We start from the raw sequence: 12,767 nt of genomic DNA on the forward strand, positions 1-12,767 counted from the left end.
ACCGGCACTGCATAGGTAGAAGGTCGTCTCCTCTCTCTCTCTGACTCCGACGTATTGTGGACCAAACCTTGGCAGAAAATACTTAAAGAAAAATAAACTCATGCCTTCGGCAGTTAGCGGAGCATCTGCCCTCCTTCTGAGTCACCACCATACTGTTTGTTCACTTCCCCTGCTTGGAACCCCCTCTCTCCACTTCCTGTTCTCATTCAGCAAGCACGCGTTGAACACCTACTGTGTGCTGAGCACAGGAAGTACAAGATGAGAAGGAAATAAACCTGACCCCCTGCTCTAGGGGGCCCTCCCTTCTCTTTCCCAAATGCCCCTCCTTCCAGAAAGCTTCCCACATGTCTCTCCCAGCACTCCAGCAAAATCCCACAGCCTCTGCCTGGGTCTCCGCATGGCTGCAAGTGATTATCTACAAGTATGTGTGTATACGGACCTGTCATCTTGCTTTTAATGAGTGCTTTATTTTTGTTGGTCCCATCTTCCCCCTGCAGCGCATAAGAAATTTGAAGGTCAGGTTTCTGTTTCCTCCACTGCTCATAACTATGTGAAACGTGCAGGCGGCTGTGCTCAAAAGGGGAGAAATCCAACCAGGGTTTCCAGAGCCACAGAGCAGCATTTCCAGTGCCTGGGAAGATGCAGGATGAGTTCCTCACACCCACTCTGTGTGGTCCCAACATCCCGATTACACTGGTTCTGTTGTGAGCAGTCCTGTCACTCTCCCCTTCCACTGCAGGAATGAAGGCTTAGGTGGCTGTCATTTACCTAAGGGCTCACAGATGGTACATCACAGAAGCCACACTCCAGCATCTGCTCCTGCCTCTGTGGGTCCACATCTGGATTCACAGTGCCACTGACCTTAACGGGTATGGGTGTGTGGTTACATGGGCTTCCCTGGTGGCTCAAAGGTAAAGAATCTGCCTGCAATCCAGGAGCCTCAGGAGATGCTGGTTCGATCCGTAGGTCGGGAAGATCCCCTGGAGGAGGGCATGGCAACCCATTCCAATATCCTTGCCTGGAGAATCCCATGGACAGAGGAGCCTGGTGGGCTATAGTCCATAGGGTTGCAAAGAGTTGGACATGACTGAAGCAACTTAGCATACATGTATGCATGTGTTGCTACATATTCACCCAAGGCTTACTCTGTGCTGGGTGCTGCAGCTTTCCAAGACCTACTGGTAGGTTTTACTACTATTCCCAGTTTTATAGAGGAAACCAAGGTTTTCAATGGGTAAGTTAAACAGTTTATGTAACCTGTAACTGGGAAAGCTGAACCTCAAATCTAGGTCTTTCTAATACCAAAGGGCATGTTTTAATTGCTATGCCATCCTGCCCATAACTGTGACTTAAAATGATGATTCAACTTCTAGAACTCACTTCTCTGTGCTGATGTAGCCAGGCTCTGGAGTTCAAGCACCAGAGTTAAATTGCAGCTCCACAGCTCTGGGCAAGAAGCATCACCTGACTAGGCCTGTTCCTTCCTCTGTACCATGAGCATTAAACAAACAACAGAAAAGCAGCGCCAACTTCATAGGTTTGTTTGAGGATTATATGAAAGAGAAAAAATACACGTGTGCTTTCCACAATGCCTGGCACAAGGCTTATTTTCATAGGCAATAATTTTTACTCCCGGCCTCATCCAATTGGTTTGGCTGGCAGCTTCCTTAGTAAAACCATGCTCATCAGACTATTGTTTGCACTGAAAGGCCTGAGTCCGAGGAGCCTCTGATACTCCCAGAAGCTTGTACATAGAACTATCCCAACAGCTGCTGGGGAAAGCCTGTGCGTGCAGCCGGCCTGCAAACCCCAGGCCTTGTTGATGTCCTGTCTTAGCCGGCCCGCTCAGCTGCTCCACACATGCTCCATAAATGGGAGTCATTAGCGGTGAGCCCCATAAACACCCCCTCCCAGCCCTGCTGAGCGCGTGTGCTGGCTGTGTGGCAACCGCTCGGTCAAGCTCATCAGCCCAGATATGAAACAGCTATCAGTGTGTGTACAAACCAGCATGCCCTAAAAAGAGCCTTCCCGGGGCCAAGCGGGGGCGGCTTCTCCTGGCGCCTTGCACAAACTCTGCTCTCACTCATCTCCCCATAAAGGACCAGTTAGTTCAGACGAATAATCACAGCCATTTGGCTCAGGCTCCTCCACGGGGACATTTGAAAGTGATGATCTTCTTTGCATTTAATAAAACTTCTTTATTAGTTTCCCCATCCCCCAAGTTAATTGAGGGAGCAGATTTGAAACAAGGGGGCTGATGGTCTTGGGTTTGCCAAGCTGAACCGATTCTGTTGCAAGCACATACAAATGCTTTGTGCACGTCCAAGTGGCTGAGGTGAAAAGCACAGGAGCTGGGAGCTGTGTCACAACACGCTCTTGTTCACTCTCAACAGGTTCTGGGTTCTGGTGGAACCTAGGCTGTGGAAAGAGCCACAGCAGGCACGAAGCTTATGCTACACTGGGGTGGGGAAAGGGACATGGAAGCAAGAGGAAGTTGGTCTCTCAGTGGAAGGATTTCAAGCGCATCAGAGAAGTGAAGGTTAATAGCTCTGATGCAACCTTAGAGACCAGATCTGTCCTAAGAAGAAGATAGAATCAGATGTATTTAGCAAGTGTTTCCTTAGGTACATGGATGACTTCAGAAGTTCTGTAGTCCTCTCGGTTTTCCATTTGCAAAATGGAAATAGGGATAGAAGATCAGGTGTTGGAGGCAGCAGGGTATCAGGCTGGGCTGACACTTGAGGCACAAAGAAAGACATAGTCATTGTCCGTCTTTCCCTGGAGGGTATTTCTAGGGGTGGGGAAAGCCCCCAGTGTGGAGTGTGGTGAATGGTCTTTGGGGAAACCATGGCTCAGCAGGAAACCAGTCCTGATCTTGAGGCCAAGCCCCCAAGACTCCCTGGCCCTCCGCCAAGAGTGGGAGGGAGAGGGGGAATCCAGAGTTCAGGAGCAGAAAGAGGAAGAGAGAGAGACGGGGCTCAAGGACAAGGCGGAACAGAGAGGAGGCAACTGGCCAGCTCTGGAGGGTGGGGCAGCAGCTAGGCAGGCAGGAGGGTCTGCAGGACCGCCTCCCCAGCAGTAGGAGCCCCAGGGCCTGTGCGTTCAGCCCAGCCGCTGAGGGACAGGATGGGGCACTGCTGGTTTTCCTGAGGCTCGTGGAGATTTAGGGCTCTGTCTGCTGGTCACTTACATGGCCATGAACATCAGCCCCACTGGAACCTCCCAGAATCCCAGGCAGACACCACCAACTGAGGCTGGGTCCATGTCACCTAAGAGGTGGAAGTTTTCTATCTCAGGCCTTTGTCCCAGAGCAGCTTCCTGCCTCTTCTTGATCTCTTTTTGGGAGTCTGGTTGATGGGTAAAAGATGGAACTGACAGGAAGGGCACCCAGGAAGGAAGCAGGTGCTACAGAGAGAAATGGACAGGCAGGGGTCTCCATCGTCCCTTTGCCAACTTTGGAGCCTAGAGGCTAACGACAGATACATCAGACATGGCCCCCTGGATAGACCCAGATACTGGGGACAGACCAATAACGGGGAGCTCCACAGTGACTGGCTAGAGCACAGGCCCCAGCCCCTGAGCCCTGCCTGGCAAGCACCCACAGCACTTCCCCCATCTCCTGCTGGTTCCCTGGGTGGCCCTGGTGGGTGCTGAGGCTAGGACCACCCCCCGCCCCCTTCTCTGCCCCTTCCTCCTCCTGCCCATATTTAGAGAGCTTCTTAGGCTGCTGCTGCTGCTGCTAAGTCACTTCAGTCGTGTCCGACTCTGTGGCTGACAATGACCCAAACCTGAATGCTGTCTCTCTGCAGAGGGAACTCGTTATACGGCCTCAGTCCCCTTTAAGAACGTGTGCATTTCTCTGTCCAGACAACACACTGCTCTAGCGTCCAGGCAAGAACCTTCTTTGCAAATTCTTGACAACACCGTTTTTTATTTTATCCGTCTCCAGCTCCCCTTATATTTCAGACCACTGAAATGTGCCTAAAAGGATTTGTCGTTCCTCCTGAGCCTTTATGACTTTGCTCTTTCTGTCTGCCCTACTGCCAGAGTCCTGTGTGAAATGTTAATAACCTTAGAAACAAATCTGAGGAGTCTCCGGGAAGTGCTAGGCTGTTACCTCCTGAAAATGCAGATGGAATTTCCCCCTCCCTACAGACCCCTGACATTTCTAAAGTTTGTTTCATTCCCTTCATCACACCACTCACCCCTCTGGCTTTATGTCTTGTTTATTATCCCTTTAAATTACATACCCTCTTAAGAGAGAGAAAGAAAGTTCGCCATAGACAACAAAGAAAGTTAAGGCCTTTTAAAGTACATTTATGGAGGCTTTTCATGAACTTTACAAACGGAGTAAAAAACAAGTGTGAAAGGATTTTTCAAGGAAGGAACATGCTTTTGCAATTTGCTGGAAGTTTTCCCTTGTGTTCCAGAAAAGCGGCCTCCCCATTACTCACCAGGGAGGCACGCAGGCCAGGGAGGAAGGGGAATCGGGGAATAAAAACAGGCCTTCCCCCTGTCCATGTGCAAATAGCACTTAATAATCAAATTGAAAAAACACACAAATGAAATTAAAACGTTTTCCAAATGGGCTGCAGCCCTGAGGCCAGACTCCGTGGGGCCATGGCCGGCAGAATTTGTATCTTTGCCTTACGAATTTGTATCTTTTCCTTAATTGGGCTCCAGGCAGAGCGGCTGTTAGAAAAGCCAGATTCTGGTGTCAACAGGAGGTAGGACGCGGCCAGTGGAGGCAGAGAGAGGCCACTGGGAACAGCACCCTGGCCTCTCTGTGTTTGTCTCTTCCTGGGGCATCACCTATTACCTGGGACTCAGTTCCTAAACCTGCTCAGACCTCTCCCCTACGGCAAGAACCCTCCTTGACCCTGTTGGCACCAGCTTACTGGCTCATTCACTCACTCAGTCGCATTAGCACAGGGCTTTTACACCAATCTTAAAGCAAAAACAAAAAAAACCCAAAAGCCAAAAACATCTCTTGACCCCCTTCCCCTTTGGCTGTGACGTCATCCAAGGACTCCTGTTTCGATGGTCTGTACCCTTTCTGTCCAATTATTCCCTTCTGGGTCCCTCCTGTGCCCCATCTGATCTGTTGTATTCGTGTGTCACTCCGCCAGAACTACCCTCCAAGTTCAAGGTTAGTGGTCCCTCTGTCCATATGTGGATAAACCCAGGTCTCAGGCCTCATCTTTGATCCACCAGCAGCAGGGGTGGCACCCCTCCTGCTGGAGACACTGTCCTCACTTGGCTCGACCCTACCTCTTTCTCTGGGCTTTTCTCCTCCATGGCCAATCCTTCAGAGCCACCTTGGCTGGTCCCTCTTTCTTCCCTGCCCTCTTATATCGGAGTACCTCAATGTGCTTTTGAACCTTCCCTTTATGATCATTCCCTTGGTGACCTCATTCAGTCTCCTGGCTTTGAAATTATCTGGTATGCTGATGACTCCTGCTTTTTTATCTCTTTTCCCAGATTCTCTCCCGAATTTCAGACTTGTGTACCCAAGTCCCTACTCAACACCTCCACTTGGATATCAAATAGACATTTCAAGGTTAACATGTGGAAAATAGATTCAAATCCAGAGTCTTTGCAGAGAGTCTATACATTCTTCTGTCCTTACAACTTTTTCACCCCTCTCTAGGCACACTGGGCTCCTTGCTGTTCCTTGAAAAAGCCAGACAGGGCCCCCTCTAGGGCTTTTGCATTGAATGTTTCCTCTCCTTGAAAGGCTCTTCTTCCAGATATCCACACAGTTAACTTTAGAGTGTTTAAAAATGTTTTCCTGAACCAGGATCCAATCAGATGCATGGCTGTGGTTGAATTTCTTTAGCCTCTTTAGATCTAGAACATCCTCAACAACTAAAAAAAAAATGATACTGATTTTTTTTTTTAAGAAACTATCGCGACCATCTCCTTGAGTGTCCCATGCTATTCAGCAGCCTGGCCATCTCCACATCATGTCATTTAACCTGTTCTTCTATTCCCTGTGAACATGGCCTCTTTTCAGTCCTTCTCAAGCCAGTGAATGTCTGGGTATGGGCAAAGTTTCAAGTGTGGGTGAGAGACCGAGCAGCTAAATTAGTCCAGTTAGTGAAGTTTTGTATTTAAGGAGGTGGGACTTTACATTAGGCATAGTGGAAAGTTAACAGAGGTTTAAGCAGGCAAGAACCAAGGTGTTATAGGAAAGTTTTAACTTTTGGAAGCTGAAAAGGCTCTGAAGAGGTGAAAGGTTAAGGAAGAGGCTCCTGCAGTAGCCTTTTTATAAGATTTGACGAGAGCTGGAACTTGCCATGGAGATGAAGAGGAGGTGGGAGCATCAAGAGATGACTTTGAATTGACAGAAACATACGTCCATAGAATTAAGTGTGAAGTTGGGGATGATGGGAATCTGAGGACACGTCTGAGGCTTCTGGTTTGGGTTACTGAGTAGACAGTGTGAACAGCCACTAGCGTAAGGATTTCAGAAAGAAAAATGTGTTTTCTGTGGAAGAATACACATCTGAGGCCTGTTTAAGTTTGAAACGCCCTTGTATTTAGTGCCATGTGATCATGTTATGTCTTTCACGGTGCTGTTCTTGTCTCTAAAGCTATATTTTTTTAAAACACTATTTATTTTTTGTTCTGCTGGGTCTTCACTGTTGCTCTGGTTTTTCTTTTCTAATCGTGCTAAGCAGGGGCAACTCTCTAGCTGCGGTACCTGGGCTTCTCATTGTGGTGGCTTCTCTTGTCACAGAGTGCAGGATCTAAGGCACTCTGGCTTCAGTAGCTGCAGTTCCAGGCGCTAGAGCACAGGCTAAATAGTTGTGGTGCTCAGGTTTACTTGTTCCTCGGCATGTGGGATTTTCCCAGGCCAGGGATCGAACTGGTGTCTTCTGCGCTGGCAGGTGGATTCTTTACACTGAGCCACCAGGGAAGCCCTAAAGCTAGATTTTTAAGCACACAGATCTGCTGCATTCATTCATTCACTCGTTCATTCATTCAAGAAGCATTTATTGAGTACATTTGCATTGCTTATTCACTTATTCAATCTTCACCTCTATCCCACTCCAATATCAAAAATAAGCAGTAAATCTGGACATGGAACACTTACATGGAATTCTGCTATTAGGTTTTTTTCCCCATTGTATACCTTCTCTACCTGAAGAAGGCAAGCAAGAAGGACAATAGGCTTTCTCTGTGCCCGGATCTCATTTAAATTCTCCCAATAACCCTGTGAGATGAGTACTGTTATGATTTTTCAGGGAGGAGAAGATTATAAAGAGGCAGCTGGAGATGTGGGGGATGATGGACATTTTCGTTGTGATTGTAATAACTGTTTAACTGGTGTATACATATATACAAGTTAAAACTTACCAAACTAAACACTAAACTTGGAAAGCTTACTGCATGACAGTTATACCACAATAAAGATGTTTTATAGAATTTTTGGTCAATAACCACAAAGTAGCTTTTGATAGGTGTCACTTGCTGAGGAGAAGTCAATAATTTAGTTACAAACAAACAAAAATATGTTTCTCTGGGTTTCCTTTCATTTTTTTTCTTACCCTTCGACCTCGGTTTCTCATTTTTTGGTGGCTACCTTCTCCCTGCTACCTTCTCCAGAATGGCTTTGGTTCAAACAGAGCTGGGTTTTGTTTGTTTGCTTCAGGTATAATTTACAGAGATCAAGTTTACCCTCTTTAGTGTACAGTCTTGTGTGTGTTGACAAACACATATATGCATGTAACCACCACCACAATAAAGACAGAAAGCATTTCCACCCTTCTTCAAATTCCTTGTGCTGCTTAGAAGTCACTCGCCTTTCTTCAGCCTCAGCTCCTGGTGGCCACTGATGTATTTCTTTCCTCTATTAGTGTTGCCCTTTCCAGAATGTGGTATGATGGAATTACACAGCATGGAGCCTTTGGAGTCTGCTTCTTCCACTTGGTCAGACCTTCTTCACCCCACCACTGATGACACCGGGGCCCCATCACTCCTTGTTGTGGGCCATCCTGTACACAGTAGGGTGTTTAGCAGCATTCCTGGCCTCCACCCATTAGATGCCAATAGCATCACGCGCGCCCCGCCCCCCAACTGTCATATCAAAAATATCTTCAGATATTGCCAGATGTCCCCTGGTGGTGGGTGGGGAGAGGTCAAAATCATCCCTGGTTGAGAACCACCGATCTAGAATAATGCATTTAGATCACGTGTGTTATTGCATATAAGGTTTACTATAGCCCGACAGGCTTCTCTGTCCATGGGATTTCCCAGGCAGGAATACTGAAGTGGGTTGCCATTTACTCCTCCAGGGGATCTTTTCGACCCAGGGATTGAACCCATATCTCTTGCGGCTCTTGCATTGGCAGGTGGACTCTCTACCACTGAGCCGCCTGGGAAGCCCTTTACTTAAAGAATCGTAACTATTGATACTACCACATATTGTCTGTGCAAAATAGGACCACGCAGAAGGAACTCGAAAGAATGAATGGACACAGACCCAAACTATGGTTGGAAGCGGCCTCTCTGAGAAGAAGAATGAGACTGTATGGAGACAGAAGTTTCATTTTCTTCTGAAAGCATTTCTTCCTCTAAACAGACACTTGAATTGTGGTAGTCAACTGGTCTCAATCCTAATGAGGAGGTGTTGGCCAAAATATCCACTGCTACTGAACTTCCCAGGACTCAGCCACAGTCAGGAATCAACAACAGGAAAGAGAGCACGACAAGTGACTGTGAAGGGCGCTGCCCTCACCCACAGGCAAGTTGAGCAAATCTATCCATCTCTAGGTGTCTCACATATCAAACAAGGATTATGGCACCAGTAGGACGGTTAGCACTGCAATGAGGAAGTGTTGGGAGGTGAAGAAAGCCAGCAAGTTCCCTCTTCTGTGAGCGGCGGGGCGGCACGGACATCTCACCACACTGGTTTCCACTGTTTGCTTGTTGGCTGGCTCGTGCATGCTTCATGCTGTCTGTCCACTAATGGCCTGCACCTACTTAATTGCGTGTGGCCACACATCTGTGGTGGTGAGTGGCTGTCAATGCACTTAAAGGGTAGGGGAGGGGTTTCGACAGGGAAGTGTTCTCCAAAATTCTGGAGAGGGAACTGGGGAGTGCAAAATGCCCTGGGCTTGGCCAGACACAGTGCCCTGGGGGTCTGTGCTGATTGGATAGGGGCACAGAGGTTTCTGTTTAGAAGAAAAACACTTCTAGGGAAAGCAGGCATGGATTTGGCCTTTCCATTTCCTTCTGGAGAATGCTGTTTATAATAATAACCTTCGCAGGATTGGGCAAAGCTGCATTTGTTGACTGAGTAAGTAAATAAGTGAACACATTGAGTAAACATCTGGCCCAAGGCGAAACTGGGAAACAGATAAAGCTGGTCATGGGTGCTTCCAGATTCTATGTTCAACTCTTTTCTTGCTTTTTAATAAGTTCAACAAATATTGAATGAGCAACTCCTAGGCTCCAGGCCCTGTGCTGTGGGGTAAGAGGGCAGAAGTGTATATGTTTAAAGCCATCCTTACAATTTTATTTGTCAATCATACCTTGGTGACGCTGGAAGAAACGGAGTGCTGGAATGATAAAACACAGCCTTTACCCTCAAGTAGCTCACCATTGTGTCCTGCGACAGATGGAGACAGCTGGGGACAGCTGGGTCTCTGTAGGATGAGTGAACAATAGAGGCATGGAGGCAGCCACCATCATGCTTGCTTTGTCATGCCACATGGGCGAGACTTTTAGTTCTCAGATGCTAGATCCCAGATGAATTCATGCAACACCTAGTATATGTAGGACACTGTTCTTTAACTGGGTAGATAGCAATGGACTGAAAAAGGATAAAAATAAAATCTCTGTTCTTGGGGGTCCTGTGGGGTGAGGCCCACAATACAAAAATAATTAGGCAAATTATACAGTAGATCGTATAGAGAAATACAAGGCAAGCAAGAGAAACAGGGGACAGGGCTGCACTTTCATGGGGTAGTCAGGGAAGGACTCATATTTGAACAAACACCAGAAAGAGCTGAAAGGTCAGTTATCTCTGGAAGGAACATGGCAAGCAGAAAAATTAGCAACTTCAAAGATCCTGGGGTAGAGGTGTAGCATTTGAGGGATCATGGACAGTAGGGCCAGGCTAAGTGTAGAGCAAGCTGAGAGGAAAGCAGGAGGCAAGGTCCAGCTGGGAAGCCAAATGCGCAGAACTTGGCAGGTTATGGGGAACACTTCAGTTTTTAATCTATGTGTGATGGTATATGCTATCGTCTGAATATTTGTGTCCACCCCTGCATCCTCCCATCTCCCGCCCCTGCCACCAAGCTATTCAGATCCATATTAATGCTAAGACTCTACAGGGTTGGCCTGCCGGGGCAGTGAGTCTCATGTTGGCATCACCCAAACTCTCAGCTAAAATGCATCTTTGTGTGCACATGGAAAATTCCTTTCCCAAGGCGATGCCCAGTGCCAAAGTTTGTGTTCTCAACCACAACGCTAAATGACCTCCAGATCCCTGGTCTCTATCACCTCCAAGGTTAACCTTCCCGTACAGCCATCTTACAACAATAGCAGTCCTGGGAAAACAAGAGAGGAGCATGAAATAGCCCAGTGGGTATCATGATTTTCAGATACCCCATGAACTCAGTCTTAGGACCACTCAGCATGAGATGGCACTCTTTGGTCCTCAAAGGTATACTAGAAACCTTGGAAATAAATAACCACTTGTTCAAATCTCTTAGGGAAAATTAAAAATGGTGCCAAGACAAGAAATAAAGGGTCATTTATATATATATTGAGAGGCAACATGGTAAGAGAAGGGCATGGGCTTTGGTGTCAGATAAACATGACTTACCATCCTGACCTTACTGCTTATTTTCTGTGCAAGCTGAGGCCAAAGACAAAAGCTCCGTGCACCTCAATTTTCTCACTTGGAGATGAAATTAGGACCTACTTGCAGGGTTGCCGCAGGAGAGATTTAATTAAGTACAGAGTATGTGACACATTCAGTTCGGTTCAGTTCAGTTCAGTTGCTCAGTCGTGTCCAACTCTTTGCGACCCCATGAATCGCAGCACGCCAGGCCTCCCTGTCCATCACCAACTCCCGGAGTTCACTCAGACTCACGTCCATCGAGCCAGTGATGCCATCCAGCCATCTCATCCTCTGTCGTCCCCTTTTCCTCCTGCCCCCAATCCCTCCCAGCATCAGATTCTTTTCCAATGAGTCAACTCTTCGCATGAGGTGGCCAAAGTACTGGAGTTTCAGCTTTAGCATCATTCCTTCCAAAGAAATCCCAGGGCTGAGCTCCTTCAGAATGGACTGGTTGGTAATGGTGCTTAATAAAGAAAAATTTCACTATTCCTCGAGCACTGTTGTAAAAGCTGGGGTCATACAAAGTGAGCACATGGTTGTGCATGTGTGCACATGTGTGTACATGTGTGTGTGCACGTGTGGTCCCAGCTCAAAGCTCTTCAGATTCACCCGTGTATGACTGCCTGTGCCTGGTAAAGACGTGGGTGAACGTCCAGGAACAGATCTGTGAAAGGATATTTGGGTAGAAAGAGACTATGGGGACAGTTTGGTCAGATGTTCCTAGGTGGGGCCAGGGGGAGTCAGCCTTGGACAGTGTTGCCTGACCTGGTCCCAGAGATGTGAGTTTGAGGAGGGGCTGCAGGAAGATGATGGTTGAGTTACTTTTATGAGATTCTAAGGCTCCCTGGTGTTGCTCACCCCCAGGGTGCATCATTGACACCTATTTGGCTCTCTCTTACTCCATCATGTGTATAACCAATTCCATTTGTTGTGGAAACTAAAGGTGGTGTGTCTGTTTTCCTGCTTAGATTCTATAGTTACACCGCCATCTTTGTCGGAGACTGGGATAGCCTAAGGAATCTCAGGTTGTATGTATTTGAATATATATGTAAATATGGAGGAAGAGGATGTAAGAAAATTTCATGAGATGCTAAAAATGACCCTCACTTGAGTTATTCGATTCTTACTAACAGTCCAAGCATCTCCCTACACCAACATCCCCAGGAAATGGCATGCTTGTTCCAAAAACCCAGCAAGATCCTTCTGTGATCGTTCTTTCCTCAGCTTGAGCTCATCTGGACTCTGACTCGCATGGTTTGCATCCCACTGAGGTTAGGGTATTCGATTCCATTTCAGATTTACTTCCTTCTTGTGGGTAGACAGTTACAGTAATGGCTCCCAACAGAGCCAGGGCTCCCTCCCTCTATCCACACCCTGGTGTCGTCCCCTCCCACATGGACTCAGAGCTTGGCCACGAGACTTGCCTTTGCTAATGGGACAGCAAATGTAACACAGAGACTGGAAAATGGTTGTGAGTTGTCTTTCCCTCTCTCCGACCGCTTTTGGAACCATGTAAAGAAGCAGAGGCTGGTTTCTGGGGACACACAGTCCAGCCAACAACCAGCCTCCTTGCCTAGAAAAGTGAGTAAAGCCACCCAACCCCATTTTGAGATGCCAAACAACTGCAGTCAGATAACCCTAGGTGAAATGAACAGAAGAACCACTCCGATGAGCCCAACCAAACTGCTGACTGCCCCCACCCCGAACCATGAGTGCATAAAATGGTGTTTGTTTTCAGCCACTGTGTTTGGGGGTAGAATGTTATGCAGCAGAGGCTAACACACACAGTTTTCTCTCTACCTTTTGTCCTTTTCTACCAGGTGGCTTAGATGGTAAAGAATCTGGCTGCAGTGTGGGAGACCTGGGTTCGATCCCTGGGTCTGGAAGACCCCCTGGAGGAGGGCATGGCAAC

Source organism: Bos grunniens, chromosome 6 (assembly GCF_055505025.1).
Source record: "Bos grunniens cultivar Pamir isolate PY7600 chromosome 6, Bosgru_T2T1.0, whole genome shotgun sequence".
NCBI classification, from domain to species: domain Eukaryota; kingdom Metazoa; phylum Chordata; class Mammalia; order Artiodactyla; family Bovidae; genus Bos; species Bos grunniens.